Raw genomic sequence first — 15,962 nt, forward strand, 5'->3', positions numbered from 1 at the left:
CGTGTCTCCATCTGCTTACTTCCTCTATCCTGTCTGTGGTCACACAGGGTGGATAAAGCTCCCTCTGGACACAATCCTCTGAACCACCCCCTAAACCCCAAACCTTGATGTCATCACTGCCAAACTTCACCTGTTTTTATTTTTAATCAACATGATAACTATACAAGTAAAAGTAGGATCCCCTCTCTGTGACCCTTCAACTTCATCTCCAGGATTCTTGTTAGAGATGTAATAGCATCAGGCTTGAGTACACACCCTGCCTGCTGTTTTCAAGCTGTCTGTCTCAAGGGAAGTCCTTTCCCTCCCCACGCCTCGGTCTCCTCACCTGCAAAACGGTCATCACAGCAGTGAAGCACACAGCCTGACAGGCTAGTGTGGGGCCAAATCAGTGAACATACGTAAGGAACACAGATAGGTACTGGCACAAGAAAATCACATAGAAAAATTTGTTTTTGCTGTTAGATAACTAAGGAAAATAATGTTCATCATAGCATGCACAGTGTCTGATAGGAAGTTTCATCAAAATGAAATCTATCCAATGATCTTTTAAATACATCCAGTAAAACCTTAGATTGCAAGTAACTTGTTCTGGGAGTGCTCCTCAACACAAGCAAACATTTCTGATAATTTTAACTTAATAAGTGAGTGATATCTTAAAATACATGGAGTATGCAATGCTGAGCATCATGTGATCACAACTGAGCGAATGCCCCCTCCCAATGTGGGTGAGATCTCTCCCAACAGCAAGAAGTTAGGGAGGAGATCACATCTCAGAGGAGGAGGAGAAAAAGGCAGAGGAATCGGAAGAATCACTCTCTTCAAAGAAGATAAGGTTACACTGCTTTGTTTTGCTTTGCGTTTTTCTCTTTTTCCTCTTAAATAAAATTTTAAAAAAAGATAAGGAGCTATGTAAATCATGGGAAACAGCGCAAAATCCGGCAGCAAAGCACCACTCAAATAAGGCCTTAGCAGTGTGAGCCATGAATCTGTTTAACAGCCATGTCACACTTCCAGGAAATCCTCAAAAGGAGAGAAAAGCAAGTGTCACTGGGTAGGTTCCTGGTTAAAGCTGCACAAAACCACAAAGATTCCACTGCACCTACAGATAGCAGCAATTCCATCAGTGATGGCGAAAGCCATCTTACAGAATAAGCCTCCTCTCTCATCCTCCTCACACCAGCCAGGAAGGTTTGCAAAGGTAAGCACAGGTTAATTTATTTTTCTTTATATGTTGTGTTTTCTTTTTTAGCTCATATTTACATCACAGTATTATAATCCTTTTCATATGACTATTTTTGGGTTGTGGAACAAATCATCCAGCGTTTCCATTATTTTTATGGGGAAATTCATTTAGATATACAAGTGCTTTGGATTACAGTTGTTTCTGGAATAAATTTATACTCTCAAATCAAGATTTTGCTGTAATACCAAACACTATATTTTAAAAGGTAATATTATTGAATATAACTTATATCCGAACACAAGTTAAATAATACATAAAGCAAATTGAAGTGTAACATGATTTTGAGCTTCATAAAGATAAGTTTTTAAAACCCAGCTCTCTGACCCACATAGGGTGGCAGAGCTTTGATCACAAGAGTCTATGTGTCTGCATCACACTATAGAATTAGTCACTATATTGTGAATAAATATGCGAAGTTATCATGCTTTACTGGTTTTCAGCTTTTAGTGTAAATATGTGGGCAAAATTTCTCATCACAGCTGGAAAACATCAAGAAAAAAATCTACCAACTTGTCCGTTCAAAGCTCAAACTACACCCTGTGCACACCGCAAAATTCTGCCCCTCCTCAAGATGCCTCAGGACAGCACTGCACCAACCTGAAACATCCAGGTGACCAGCAGTGGTGGCTTCAGTAAATCAGCGCAGGGACCAGGGAGCAGAAAGCAGAAGGACCCCTGAAAGCACATGCGTATGCATTTTACATAATAGCGAGTCAAGACACATCGCTAAGTCATCCCATTAAGAAACAGACACAATTCCAGGGATTTAGCTCAGCGGCTTAAGTGCCTGCCTAGCAAGCCCAAGGTCACGAGTTCAATTCCCGGTACAAAAAAAAAAAACAGAGACAAGTTCATCATTTAAAACTATGAGCCAAATGGAGAACTGTGATTTAGAACCTGGAGGAAAGGTAGGGATTGCTAAATGTGAACCAGGTGTCTTTCATAGTGGGGGAGACTGATAAACCAGAGGGGGTAATCGGTTATTATCTACAGTTATGAAATCAGCCATCAGAAGAAAAATAGGGATGGAACAGAACTCGCCTGCATGCAGAAAGCGGGCTCGAGCAAGCGGGTGTTAGAAAACTAACGTCCTATCATTCAGTTTATCATGACCTAGATTGCCTTCTTGATCATTTAACTAGTAGTAATGCATATTTATGAGCAAATACACATGTACAGTATGTGTACAATGTCACAAAATCTAAACCAGTTTTTCTTGTTTCCAGGTTATGGAATTATTAGTGATTTTTGTTTTATTTTGTGTTTTGCCTATTTTAATTTTTCCAACCAGTCTTGTATGTTTTGTCACTTTCTACTAACAAAATAAATGTTAAGTTGCCATGATCAGAATGCAGGTGCTAAAAATCATTTTCAGAAACCGTTAGTAACTTTACCAACCACTCCATCTGGCGATGTTATATTCCTACATTTCTGGCCAATAAAACCAGGTTATGTGAACCAACCATTGATCTTTGGCCATTTTACCAGCTCATACTCCTGCCTATGACAGCAGGGAAAAGCCAAAAGATTCCACTGTGACAACTGTCTGCCCACAGTCTGTGCCATGACTCACCTCCAAGGGATAAGACCACACGCTGGCAGGTGACGGTCTCCTCCTCTGCACCCCAGCCAGCCATACAGAAACACTGCTCAAGATGTGGTGGGAGCAGTTATGTAGGTTCTGACAAATGAAAATACACGTGGTCAGGTTCCTAGCCCCCTCAGAAAAAAACGTGATATTGAAATTCTGTCCATCTCTCTGTTTGCCAGAATGCCCACACACTGGGCTTTTTATGCAGGCTGAACTGAATTTTCATTAGGCCCGAAAGACCGAACCCTCACTCTGGACCACGGCCATCCTCCAGGCCTTTGCTAACAGAGATTGGTGGTTCTAACTGCATCTTCTGTGCTCAGAAGCACCATCCAGGGCCCGGGAGCCAATTTTAAGCACTCAAGGAGCACAACCTTGGTCCTCCCAATTCCTTGACTCTGACCATCACCGGCCAGCATGGCAGGCCTGGTCTCCCTCACTGGACAGCACTGTGAGCCCTGGGCTTCTCTGCCTTGGAACCCTAGTTCCTCGCCTCTGGTTGGCTTTTGAGCCACTTACTCTGGAGCTGAGGTGGCTGAACAGGGCATTGTTAGTCTCCCGCTCACCTCACCATGGTGCAGGTGCCACCTCTGCTGTGTGGGAGAGACAGCAGTTGCCTAGGTGACTTCTCAAGGCTTGAAGCCTGTCACTCAAGAGCCAACACCTCACCTGGGGCTGGGCAGTGTCTGGGGGCCCTCAGACATCAGGAGCTGAAAACCCCATTTCCACTGCCAGTGTCTTCTAAATGTGCACCTGGAGAGCCCAAGGACAGCTCGAGTGACCCCGTCATGCCCCAGCCTCAGTTGCCTTGCTCTCCTTCCAGGAGAACCTGAGCCTCAGTCCCTCAGCCGCCTTGTAAACCCACTGACTTGGCACCTGGCACACTGTACAGTGACCCGAGGGGGGTCTGGGCCAGCAGCACCACAGAAACAAACAGGCAGCTAAGTCAGTGCTGGAGAGAACAGGGACCAGCAGGCCCGTCTCACAGCGGGGTGTCCAGCTCCACTCTGCCTCGGACGCAAAGGAGACCTGCTGTGGTAGCAAGGACCTCCTTCCATCCAGGAGAGTTCTGCCACCGCTGCTCTGCCCTGTGCAGCCAAAGCACACGTGTGACCCTTGCTGAACTGCAGCAGCTGCCCTAGGGCTTCCCGCGTCAAGGGCCTTGGCCCTGTACCAGGTCAAGAACCGCTCTTAATTAAAGCAAGTATTTTCTCAAGCAAGGTGTGCTGGCCTTTTGCTGCTGTGCCCCAACATAAAGACTGTAAGGACGGACAGGTGTATCGTGGCTCCAGTCAGCCAGCTCTGTCATCTCTGGCCCGGAAACAGAGAGGAAGCAGAAGGAGCCAATGACAAGACTCAGCTCAAGGGCACAGCCAGAGCACGCTCCACCTGCCTCCTCCTCCTCCTCCTCCTCGGTCTCACGGCCTCCTGCACCCCTCCAGTCGTGAGCCCGATCAACAGATTCACCCATCGAGGACAGCAGCGCCCACGTGATCATCACTTCCCAAAGCCCCAGCACTGCACACTGCACCAAGCCACTCATCTCACACAGGAGCCATTAAAACGCGGCCGTGAGAGGTCAACGTAAAGCAAACACTGGAAACCTTGCTTAAGAGGGTACCAGGGACTCGTAGGAAGCTTGAAAAAAAGAAGCCTCAGCACAGTAACACACGAAAGGGAATGGACTGTAATGAAACAGGCATGAGGCTGCACTGATGGACAGGAAACAGTGAGAGGCCACTGGCAAAAGGAAAGTTACTGCAGGTCGTGGCTGCCCGCGGCGTGGCAACAAGTGGTGATCAGTGAGCCGAGGAGAGCTGCTCCCAGGAGTCTAGAAACTTATCCTAGCCATGAGGAAACAGGTGCAGAGAAAGACTCTGGCGCTGAAACCTCCGAAGCCTCCTAGGGCCCATCCCTGCTGCCCCTGCTCTGGTCCATGGCTTCCAGAGAACCAGGCATCCAGCAGAGCTGCTCACCCCAGGGATGGGCACAGCCACACATAGGCAGCCACCACTAATTAAATGTTTGAGGGTGGAAGAGCTTTTCACAGGGTTGAACCGCAAGCAACCTTGCAGAGAAGCTGATGCCGGCCACTTCATGCCCCAGCAGCATGCTAAGCATGCTCAGGGCAGGCTCAGTGACAGACTTCCAGAGGTGGAACCAGACCAGTCACATGCCCGAGACAGGAGGTGCTTCATCCCTGCTGGCACACACCTATAACTCCAGCACTCAAGAGGCTGAGGCAGGAGGATTGCAAGTTCAAGCCTAGCCTGAGCAAGTTGGCACGACTTAGCAGAGGTCTGGGGATGTAACTCAGTGTGGTATAGTGCAGTGCAAAGGCCCTGGGTTCAGTCCTCAGTACCACATGCTCACGTGCATGCACACACACACACACACACACACACACACACCATGAAATTCAGCAGGAGAATTTTGTGGAAGCACATATGTGTCACTTGAGGTCACTTTGCTCTCTGAAGGCATTGTCCCCACCTCTGCAATAGCAGTAATAGATATGACCATCAAGAAGTGTCCATGCAGTTCTAGGTCCAATAGCCCTCATGACCAAGGCTGCAGCTGACCTTTGAGCATGCTTGGCACAGTTTTCTGTACACAGCACTGAAAGAAGGGGGTACAGGCTCCACATTCATGCATACACAGGGCTGGGCGGAGCATCTCTACTTTCCTTTGGGGAGCAGAGTTCTCTGACACCCCACAAAGAACAGGGTCTGCTCTGTGGGCTTCTGCAAGGGGCCTTGGTGTTAGGAAACAGAAGGTGTCAAGCAAAGGATTTGGACCAGACATTGAGACAGGCACTCTGCAGAGTGCGATTCCATCTAGAGTTTGCCTCCTCCCTCTTCTCTACAACCCTTTAAATACATGCAGGACCCACACTAAGGAGCCCCAGGACTCGGACTGTCCCGCCATACCCAGCAGCACCCCCTCAGCACCCAGCAGGGAGCATCTGGTCCAGCCTCAGCTCCCTCACTGGGGCACAGTAGCAGGATGGCACCTGTGTAGATGATCGCAGGGCAGTAGACTGAAGGCCCCAGTGGCCAGAGCACAGCCCTCTCTGACTGCTCCTCCTGCTCCTTCCAGGGATGCATACCCCAGCCACTGTGTATACTTGGGGCTTTGGGTGTGCTCTGGGCCATGGTTCTGTTTTCATGTTAAGAAAGGAAGTCAGGGGCTGGGGATTTAACTCAGCACCATAAGCGCCTGCTTGGCAAGCAGGCAGTTGTGAGTTCGATCCCTAGTACCAATAAAAAGGAAAAAGACAAAAAAAAAGAAAGGAAGTCAACTCTCAGGGCCTGCAGGGTACCAGTGGCCAATTGCACCCCAGAAAAGAAGGGCTTAGAGTTCTTTGGATGCTGCCAGTGCCAACAGTGAACCCCAAAGCTAAGAAAGGAGGCTCACGAATTTGCTGCAGACACCAGAGTCTGTCCGGTAAATGCCCATCTGCACAGGGAGCTCTGTTCCCTGCCCACTTCCACAGGCATTGCTAAGCAACAGCACGCACCCCACTGCTATTCCAGGTTCTACACTGATAGAGACACCTACAAAGCCACTTCCCACACGGGTATTTTTAGGTTTCATTTGTGAGCCACCGTCTGTGTGCTATGCTATCAGCACCGCAAATCACAAAGCCCATGGTCTGCATTTGTCTAGAACTTATCTGTAAACCTTGCAGACAGAATGCAACATCTCCTTCACCAGGTCCAGGACTCCTGGGACTCCTCTGTGGGGCCACCCGGGGGTCGCTGTAAAGGTGACACTCAGTGCCCAGGCCAACCACCGGCCTCCTGTGCCCCCTGTGGGCCTGAGCCATCAACACACTATGTGCCTCAGTTTACTCATTTGTAAACAGAGATTTGGCTGAACCATATTGGTCCTCTGTGCAGCTACAATTCGCTTGATGTCCAGCCGAGCCTCCTTGAGGAGGTTCACAGAAGAAGCAAAGAAAAAACTGATGAGCATCAGTAAGTATGGGGAGCGGCTGAGCTGGAGAGGGACCACACATATAGACCCCCGAGAACACAGAGCTCCAGAGGTGAGCACATGAAAGCAAAGTCAGCCCAGAGCACAGGCTGCCAGAGGCAGGCCGTGTAAACAAGCTGACCTGGGCTCAGTGGCACAATCAGCAAGTGTCCCGCCTGGAGCTCCTCCTCCCTGTTAATGACAGCTCTGAGATGGTTCACTTTTAGTGTTCTTGGGGAAACACTGAGACCCTGCACTTCTGGCCTGTCACACACTTCCCTGCTCTTTACTGTGTATAAATAAAGACGCAGAGCATGCTGGGTGGTCACTGCCTCTCCATCAGAGAGGGCAGGCCCACACGGTCCCAGCTTTCCTTTTATTATGTGTCTAGTTTCTTAATCTCTCATTGCTCCCTCTCAGGACCCCACTGGCCATCCTGGAAGCCAAGGAAATAAGAGTGCGTAGAGGAGTCCTCAAAACGTGGAGGGCAGGGAGTAAAAAGGAGGCTGGCCCAACTGCCAGTTCTTATTTCTGCTTCACTTCGTCCTCCTGGTGTCTTACTAGGAGCCTTCCATAAGGCTGGAGAAGTCACTACCAGGGCTCAGGATCAGGGCACTGGTCTGGGAACAGCACAGGCCTCCAAAGCCAAGACCTCAGAGACCCCCATGTGACAAGCGATAACCAAAGACACAGCTCAGAGAAGGATGGGGTGGTTGTGCAGGACTTGGACAGGAGAGGGGACAGGGACTGAGGCCACTCCATTTTCCGGTGAGGGTGGGTATGTGGAACCAGAACAAACAGCAAGAATTGCAGCTTTCCTAGCTTCTATGTAGGTTACTTATTTATATCTTGTCCCATTCCCCAAAAGGGTTTAAACCAGTTTATAAAGTCATAAATATAGAAAGTTTAAATCAACTTCCAAAAGAAAAACTAAGGCAGAAGAAATACAAAAATAGGTCTACAGGTTCAACTCAGGTCCACCAGCCCTGCGGGGAAGTGCACGCTCACAGGTTTTCAAATCACTGAGACCCAATACCAGGGCAGGAGGCAGCGCTCAGCACAGTCAGTCCCCTGCACAACTCCTGGCCAGCCCATCGTCACCTGTTACAGTTGCCCGAAGTTAGCTTCTTCACTGACTGGCTGCCAGAACGAATATCAAGCCCATCCCTGTGGAAAAGCCCCTGCTCAGCCCAAGTGACCCTCCTCACCTACTCCTTCTACTCCCCATGGCCCTAACTGTACAACATGATGAAAGCCCGCAGAGGCTCCAGGGAAGTGGTGCTGCTGGTTCTCCTGTTGCCATGGGCTCTCCTGGAGGAGCTGTTGAGCTTTCCTGATAAGAACTCGGCTGTTCTCATCATCGGAGGAGCTCAGGACCTTGCTGCTAGGAATGGCTGTGGTTCACTCTGGGGGAGCTCTGGTCCTTACTTTGAGCATCACTTCTGGCTCTGGTGGAGAAGATATGGCTGCTTAGTCTCACTCCAGGATAAGCTTGTCATGCTGGTTTCCTGATATGAACTCAACTGTACTCATTGTCAGAGGAGCTCGAGACCTCACTGTTACTGAGGATGGCTGTGGTACCTTATTTTGAGCATCACTTTCTGGCTCCAGTGCAGATCCCTCAGCCTGCTGGCACAGATCCTTCACCCTGCTGGCACAGACTTTATGGCTTCCACCACTGATCTTTGGGCCTTCCCAGCATAGATCCTTGACACAGACTTGCATGAGTCATTGTCACAGGGTCTAGTCTTCAGTTGTACTTATGTTGCTGTGAGAGCCAGGCCCTCAGCTGGATTTTTTGGAGGCTTAGTGTGTGGACAGATTTCCTACAATTTTCATATTTGACTCCTTGGGTGACTTTTATGAAATAATTCCATATCATGTGTCCCATATTATCTTGTTCTCCTTATAAAACTTGACTACAACACAGGCCAGTGATAAACAGTAAAGTCTCAGAAATAACATCATGCATCCATAGCTTACTTTTCACAAAGGGGCCAGAAAGGTGCCTCTTTCGTAAACAATGCCAGGAAAACTGAACAGTCACAGGGAAAACACTAAACTTTGACCCCATCTCAAAAAAAAGCTCAAAATTGATCAAAAAAATCTAAATGTGAGGCCTGTACCTACCAAGCTGTTAACATAAAACACATTAGAAACATCTACAGACATTAGTATAGGTACTTCTTAATAAGATCTCAAGTCACAGGAAACAAAAGCAAAAATAAACAAATAGGATTATATCAAACTGCAAAGTTTCTGTACACCAAAGAAAACAATCAACAAACTGAAGACAGCAGCTACAGAGTAAGAAAAAAATATTTGCAAACTATGTATCTGACAGAGGACTCATATCCAGAGTATGTAAGAAACTCAAAAAACTTAGTAACTGAAAAATAAGTAGTCCAATTAAAGACAAATGAACAGATCCCAGAGGAGCAAAGATGGTGGATAGATAACAGCAGGCTACAGAGGCTCCCTGAGATAGTTAACTTAGAATTCAACACAATACAGTGTGGGGAGTCTCAAACAGAAGGAGATGAATTCTCTCATCCCAAGAAGAAACTAAGGTGAGAAGAACCAATCAAACATACAGTCCTGGTGCTATTATTGGAACAGCTAAAGGTTCAGTGCTCCTGCTGGAGTGCCCAAACATGAGAGCAGCAACTTACTGAACCATCCAAAATCCTGCCATTACAACTCACTGGAAACAAAGTCACACTAAGGTCAGGAGTCAGCGAGCCAAACAGAGAGCTAGCGGGGAACCTGCATCAACCTGTGATGAATAACAGGAATAAAACCAATCCACAGAGAAGGGTGCTCCAACAGATGACATTCTGGGACTGGGTTGGACTGGCAAGAACAAGGGGCAGCAGTGACTTCAGTCAATTGTTCCCTTCCTGAACAGGATTGGTAGAGTGAGCTTGGCTTGGGTCACTTGACTGGATGAGACCCAATAGGTTATCCAAAATCAATTCCCTATGGCAGCAGTGCACACTAACCCAGTGAAGGCTCAGCAGGTTGGCTGATCTGGAGAGGAGGGACCAGCATATGCACACTAGCACACTGCGGAGGGAAGGGTCACCTAGCCAGTCTGCTTCAGAATTGTAATCAACAAAGAAAGAAACTGGGGCCTCTAGGAAGAAACAAAAAGATGGGAAGAGGAAGTAACAATAAAAAGTTCCCAGGTCCCAATCCTGAGAACATTGACCCAGGACAGGTAAATATAAAAGAGAATGAGAACAGCAAACATGCAATATCAAACACAGCACCAGTGGACATAAAGAGATATCTTCAGGACCTCATAGACGAGTTCAAAAGGGAAATATTTAGCCAAGTAAAGAAAAATATAAGAAGATTAATAAAAGAGATGCTGAGCACCCCTCAAGCAGACACAGACAGAAGAAGGAAGGAACTCAAAAAAGGAGAGAATCCTTTAATGAAGAATATAAAGAAAATAAAGAATACATGAAGCAGATTCAAAGAGATTACCAGGAAATTAAAAACTCTATGGAAAGTTGGCAAAACTGCTTGAAAGAAACTAAGGATACGTTACCCAAACTGAAGAATAGATTTGCAATGTGGGATTATGAAAGGAAAATCTTTTCAAAAATAACAAGGAAACAAGCAGTCACAATACAAAGGCTAGAAGACGACAAGAAGATCTACAACTTGAGAATAAAGAATGTGAATGAAGAAGCAGAGGTACAAACAAAGGAACTACAAAGGTTATTCACAGAAATAATTAAGGAAAACTTCCCAAACATAGGAAAAGGAAATGATATTCTGATATATGAGGCATATAGAACTCCAGCCACCTACAACCAAAACAGAGCCACATCTAGGCATATAATAATCAAGATCACAGAAATTTGATATAAAAACAGAATATTAAAAGTTGTTAGAGACAAGAAACAGATCACCTATAAAGGAAGGTCCATCAGAATCATGGCAGACTTCTCAACACAAGCCATCAAGTCAAGAAGAGCCTGGAGCGAAATATTCCAAGCTCTGAAAGAAAATAACCTCCAACCCAGATTGATAGACCCTGAAAATCTGTCTCTAGAAATTAATGGAGAAACAAGATGCTTCTAAGACAAAGAAGAACTTGGGAAATTCGCAACCACAAATCCAACTCTACAGAGAATACTGCAGGGCATTCTAGAGAGAGAGAAAAGTACTAGGATTCCAGGAACAGTGGCAGAGAGGCCTCAATGAATGGAGCAGAAAACAGAATGAAGAAGATAAGCAGACAACTGATGGCAAAAAAAAAGAGCATAACAGAAATGAGGCAGGGAAGGTTGGTTATAATCTCTAATATAGATGGCTTTGATACAATAACTTTTTTTAAAAAAAGAACCACACATACAGTAGATCAGGAGGCAGGGTCCACTGAGATGCTATTTTTAGGAAATATAATTAACATGAAAAAGAGTACATAGATTGAAAATCAAATATGTGAAAACAATGCTCTGTGTGACAGAGAACCAGAGAGTAATAGCGGCAACTGGACCAGTATTTGTAGATAGGTTGGAAAGACAGGTTTTAATAGGTAAAGGAATACAATTAGAGATCAAGCCCAGGAGAGAGAAGGTTCAGAATCACTTAGGTAAATAGCAGCCCCCCCCAATTTAAAACCAAGGGTCTTGGTGAGACCCAAAAATGTACAGTGTACCCTGGGGAAGTGACAGGGCAGGGAGAGTCTTTAAAAAGATGGCAGAAGATATTGTTAATAGTGTATCAGGAGACTGCAGCCCTTCCAGGAGGAGAACCAGCAGTGTCTCCTGAGATCCACGCCATGTTGGAACTTAGGACTCTGGGAAGCCAAGCAAGCACCTCCCCTCCCTGGTAAGTGGAGGCAGGGTGGCAGACTGCAGCCCTTCCAGGGGGAGAACCAGCAGTGTCTCCTGAGATCCACGCCATGTTGGAACTGAGGATGCTGTGAAAACAAATGACCATCCTGCCTCCCTGCTTAGCAATAGTGAACCTACTGTTACATGGTCTAGAGTCAAATATCCCACTTCCCCTATCCTCCCCCCCACCGCCCATTAGCAAATGGGAACCAGAAATCTGAGCTTCTCCTGGGAGGTTGACCATAGCAAATAAGGGGGACTTCCTTCTACCATTTCTTTGAAGGCAAATATTTTTATTATTGTTTTGCTCTTTTCTGATTAATGGAATTGCTCTATTCAATATTCTGTTTTGATAAGTTCTATAGTGTTCTATATTTCATCTCATTTTGATATACGTGACTGAAAGAACAACTATTATAAAGATAACAAAATATACTGTGATACCTATTACTGTTATCCCGGTAACCTGCTGTGAAGTTCTGTACCAATTTCACTGTATGATCTTAGCTGGCTTTATTCTGACTTGTTCTGTTGTATACTTTCAAAATTTAAAAAAAAATAGTGTATCAGGACATAAAACCCACGTTACTTGCACCACTCTGCTTAGATAGATTTTATTCTGTCCCAGTTTGTTTACTTGCATTAGATTTGAGGGCACAGATAGCTATCCCAAAAACATCAGGATATAGCACAGTAATCATCTTTAATTTTCTATTAACTTAATCTGGAGCCCTGTATGACTTACACTGTTTTATCATGACTGATCTTAGTTAAATCTGGTTTGTTTGATTGCTGTTTGGTATCGACAGATTTTATTCAAAACTGATATGATTGATAGAATCAAGTCTGAGAGTATAGGCAACTACACTGAAGATGACAAGACTCACTATGATACAATTCTGGTTTGATTACTGCCTGTTTTGAAGTTTTATACTATATACAAAGTTGTGTTTTTATTAATACTATTATGTACTGATATATTCAATTATACTATGTCTGATGATATAGCCAATTCTATTGAAGATAACAATAGACAACACAGGAACTATGGTAGAACTCCTTATACAATGGTCTTATATGTCTTTTTCATTTCATGTGTTTATAGGAATATGATTTGTTTTGTCTTGCTTTGTTTCTCCCTCTAATATAGAAAGGATAGAAATACATGTTAAGACTCATGCATGTGTACAACTTATAAACAGCTTATGAGAACTGATCTTATGACACATGATGAAATGAACAAATACTTTGAAGAAAAAGAGACACTAAAATACCCAGTGCTGATCTTGGAGTGTCATGATGTGAAACCCAGCAAAAGTATTATTCTTTGTTCAGAGTGATATTAGCCTGCTTGGGTTTGTTCAGTCTCAATACAAGTAAAGATATGGATAACTGGGGCTGGGGATTTAGCTCAGCGGCATAAGCGCCTGCCTTGCAAGCAGGCAGTCGTGAGTTCGATCCCTGGTACCGATAAAAACGAAAAAGACCAAAAAAAAAAAAAAAAGATATGGATAACTGCATGTATGTTTAAGTGTATAGAATTGATAACCATATTTCTAAGTTTTTGTTGGTAGTTGAGCAGAACTGGTTGCAGTCTCACTGTTTGAATCCCCGCAAATGATCCACTTTAGTATCTTGAACAACTATTTGTAAGAGGACAATCTGTAATCATCAACTAGTGACTTCCTACTATTTATTTTTTAGTTTTAAAGTATGTATTATTTCTACCCATTTTCTGTTTTGTTTAGTCTTTCTTTAATTAAAATTTTAAACATTTTTTTAAAATGAATAACACAAACATACAGTTCTCAAAAGAAGAAATCCAAAGGGCAACACCTGTGTGAGAACTGACACATCTTTCATGATCAGGAAAATAGAATCAGACCACAGTGAGATACTGTCTACCCAGAAGGGCTCTCCTCTGGGTAGGAAGGCTGTCAGGATGTGGAGAAAGAGACCCCTCACAACTCCAGGTTCAACATGTGTTAGCACAGCCACTGGGGAGGGTGCACAGAGGCACCCCCTACAGCTGAAACAAAGCCAGCACGTTTCTCCATGCACCCAGAGTAAAGTGCATCAGAGAAACCCTCCAAGTCCGTGTTCCCTGCTCTGCTATCCATGGCTCCTAAGACACGGAACCAACCTAGATGCCCATCAACAGACAACTAGATGGGGAAGATGTGCATACACACACACCGGAACTGTTCAGTCCTAACAAAGAATGACAGTCTAATACTATAGGAAAATGGACAGAATTAGAATTAGGAAAATAGGCATTATAACCAGACACAGAAATCAGCCAGACACAGAAAAATACTGCATGCTCTCTTGCACGTATGGATCCTAAAGAGAGTTCACATGAAGGCATGGCTCTGGCTTTGAGGGCCAGCCCCTCGCATGGTCCTGGCTCTGGCTTTACAGCCTCAGGGCCACAGCCCAACACAGAAACCCTCCAAGAGCAGCCCGGATGGGGAGCCAGACACCTAGGCGAAGCCTGGGCTGGGACTGAGCTGGGCAGCCAGGTGCTGACAGGAGGGGAGCCTCCTCCTTCTCTGCTGTCCCAGGATGACAGAGGAGGGGCAGACTTTTCACGCCATGTCACCTAGAGGGGCTGGTCAGGGCCCCCAGAACAGCTGAGGTGGGACCCCCTGCAACAGGCCACACACCAGCTTTCTGGGTGATTCCAGAGTGCCCAGGACATCTCAGCTGGCCAACAGTTCCTATCTTTCCAACAAATGGGGACTTGCAGGAGGAGCTGCAGAGCCAATAGTGGCCTCCCAGGTCCAGGGTCTCAGAGGTCAGCAGAGCCCAGGTCCCACCCGCCTTCCCCGTCCTGTGTGACTCTCCCATCCTTTCATCAGTGCCCAGAGCAGGGGACCTGACAGCCCTGCCCACCCCATCTGGTGGCTGTCTTGTGGAGCAGGGCTATGGCCTCCTCTCTCCCTCCTTTCTCTCCCTCTCAGCACAAAGTAAACATGGAAGTGCCCAATCAAGCTCCAGGGAACAGCACTCAACACCACACCCAAGCATGCTCAGAGCCTGAGTTCCTGGTCAGAACTGGCCACAGCGTCCTAAACACCTATCTCTGCACACTCGGCATCAGTGCCCCAGATCTGTATGTCAGGGAACTGCAACACCAATGCCCTGGGTTTCACATGCACCCTGTGAGCCAGCACTCTTCCCCCCACCCACATGCAGCCCAAAGCTTGACACCCACAGCCCCTCACTCCTGGCCACAGGGGCCTCAGCCAGGTGTGCACGCCAGATGTGCACAACAGACTTCCTGTCTTGGTCACCTAGCCAGGAACACCCTCCAGGGTCACCGCTCATAAGCAAGAGCAGAAATGAGTTCCAAGTATCCTTTCAGGTGGTTGTGACAGCCTCAGATGCAGAGAAATTCTACAGGGACAACAGTCTCCACTGCTGTGCCATTTGCCACAGGTTTTCATAACTTCTGCCTTCTTTCCCCATTTTTCTTTTATTCTTTCACATCATGTTTCTGGTGCCTTCAGCACAGAAAGAAAAAATAAATATTCACCAAAAACGCTAGCCAGCTTCTCTCAAACATGATATATACAAAAACAGGACTTAATGGGAATTCCACAACCACTTCCACTGGAACCAGAGGTCCTCAGGGTACAGATCCATGGGCCTAAGTTGAATGGCTATTCCTGCCCACAAGGTCAGGTCCAAATCAACCAGTGCTGGCCTTCACATCCTGCTGTGGTGAGGAAGGAGGAGAAAGAACCTCACTCCCACGGGATAAGGTAAAACGCAGATAAAACAAATGGGTGTTTTTCTATAACACAACAGACAGCAACAGAAGTCAGGAAACGCTGACCTGAATCCCAGAAAGGAAGGATGAGCAGAAACAGGAGCCTGTGCCTCCTCCAGGGAGCACAATGCCTTCAGCTGCAGAGAATGGAAGAGCAGCTGACTGAATCACCCAGTGGACCGGTCAGTCTCTCCCCTCCAGAAGCAGAAGCAGATTGAAAGTGGACTGAAGCATTACAAAGCAGAAGAATCTGTCCAGCCTTACATACTCACTCTAGGACTTTGACAGATTTTGATATAGCAGCAGACCAGCGATACAGCATTACCTGACACCAGGGCCCAGTCACTTCCCTTCCAACCACTGCCCAGACCAGGAGGCGAGGTTTTCATCAGAGATGAATGCAGTCGAGGTGAAAGTGCTGCCCACCCCACTCTGCTGAACTTCATGGTCAGCCTCGTCGCCTCCTCCAGGGACCTCAGACCCAGAATGAGCAGCTCATCACTCGGTCACCACTGCTGTACT

The 15,962-nt window shown here is 46.2% G+C and overlaps 1 long non-coding RNA gene across 1 annotated transcript in view; it reads left to right on the plus strand.

Moving 5' to 3' along the window:
* The first annotated feature begins 783 nt into the window (after positions 1-783).
* LOC134476102 (uncharacterized) overlaps positions 784-15,962 on the plus strand; it is a 37,423-nt gene continuing 22,244 nt past the window's right edge. The window contains exon 1 of the long non-coding RNA XR_010047588.1: positions 784-1,198. This is a non-coding gene — a long non-coding RNA (uncharacterized LOC134476102). The remainder of the gene's footprint in view (positions 1,199-15,962) is intronic.

The sequence above is a fragment of the Cavia porcellus genome, unplaced genomic scaffold, assembly GCF_034190915.1.
Source record: "Cavia porcellus strain 051 isolate PalLab524CR breed Dunkin Hartley unplaced genomic scaffold, mCavPor4.1 scaffold_1, whole genome shotgun sequence".
Classification (NCBI taxonomy): domain Eukaryota; kingdom Metazoa; phylum Chordata; class Mammalia; order Rodentia; family Caviidae; genus Cavia; species Cavia porcellus.